Source organism: Mustela lutreola, chromosome 9 (genome assembly GCF_030435805.1).
Source record: "Mustela lutreola isolate mMusLut2 chromosome 9, mMusLut2.pri, whole genome shotgun sequence".
In the NCBI taxonomy this organism is placed as follows: Eukaryota; Metazoa; Chordata; class Mammalia; order Carnivora; family Mustelidae; genus Mustela; species Mustela lutreola.
The window spans coordinates 53,405,096-53,405,681 of NC_081298.1; the positions used below are offsets into that span (position 1 = coordinate 53,405,096).

At 30.7% G+C, this 586-nt stretch overlaps 1 non-coding gene across 1 annotated transcript; it reads left to right on the forward strand.

Moving 5' to 3' along the window:
• Positions 1-107, forward strand: LOC131808694 (U6 spliceosomal RNA). The gene has a single exon (XR_009344901.1). It is a non-coding gene; the product is annotated as a U6 spliceosomal RNA (small nuclear RNA).
• The last annotated feature ends 479 nt before the right edge of the window (positions 108-586 follow it).

The window sequence follows — 586 nt, forward strand, 5'->3', positions numbered from 1 at the left end:
GTGCTTACTTTGGCAGCACATATACTAAAATTGGAATGATGCAGAGAAGATAAGCGTGATCACTGAACAAGGATGACATGAAAAACTGGTTAGCATTCCATATTAAAAAAAATGAAACAAAACAAAATTCTTGTCTTTTATATATTGATCTTGTATTTGGCAGCTTTACTAAATTTGTTTATTCAAATTTTTTGTGAAGTTTTTAGGATTTTTTTTAACATGTATTTTCATGTTATCCAAAAAAGAAAACTTTACTTCTTCCTTTTTCTTTTTTTTTTTGAGACTCTTATTTCTTTGTGTTCCTTGTTTCTCTGGCTAGGACATCCAGTAATATGTCAAATGAGAGTAGTGAAAGTGGACACACTTGTCTTTTTCTGATCTTTAAGGGGAAAACTTTCAAACTTTTTTGATTGAATATGAGATTAGCTCTGGGCTTGCAATATGTGATTTTTCTTTAATGGATTTTTAAAAGTATTTTTTAAAATTTTTTATAAACATATAATGTGTTTTTATCCCTAGGGGTACAGGTCTGTGAATCACCAGGTTCACACATTTCACAGCACTCACCATCACTCACCATAGCACC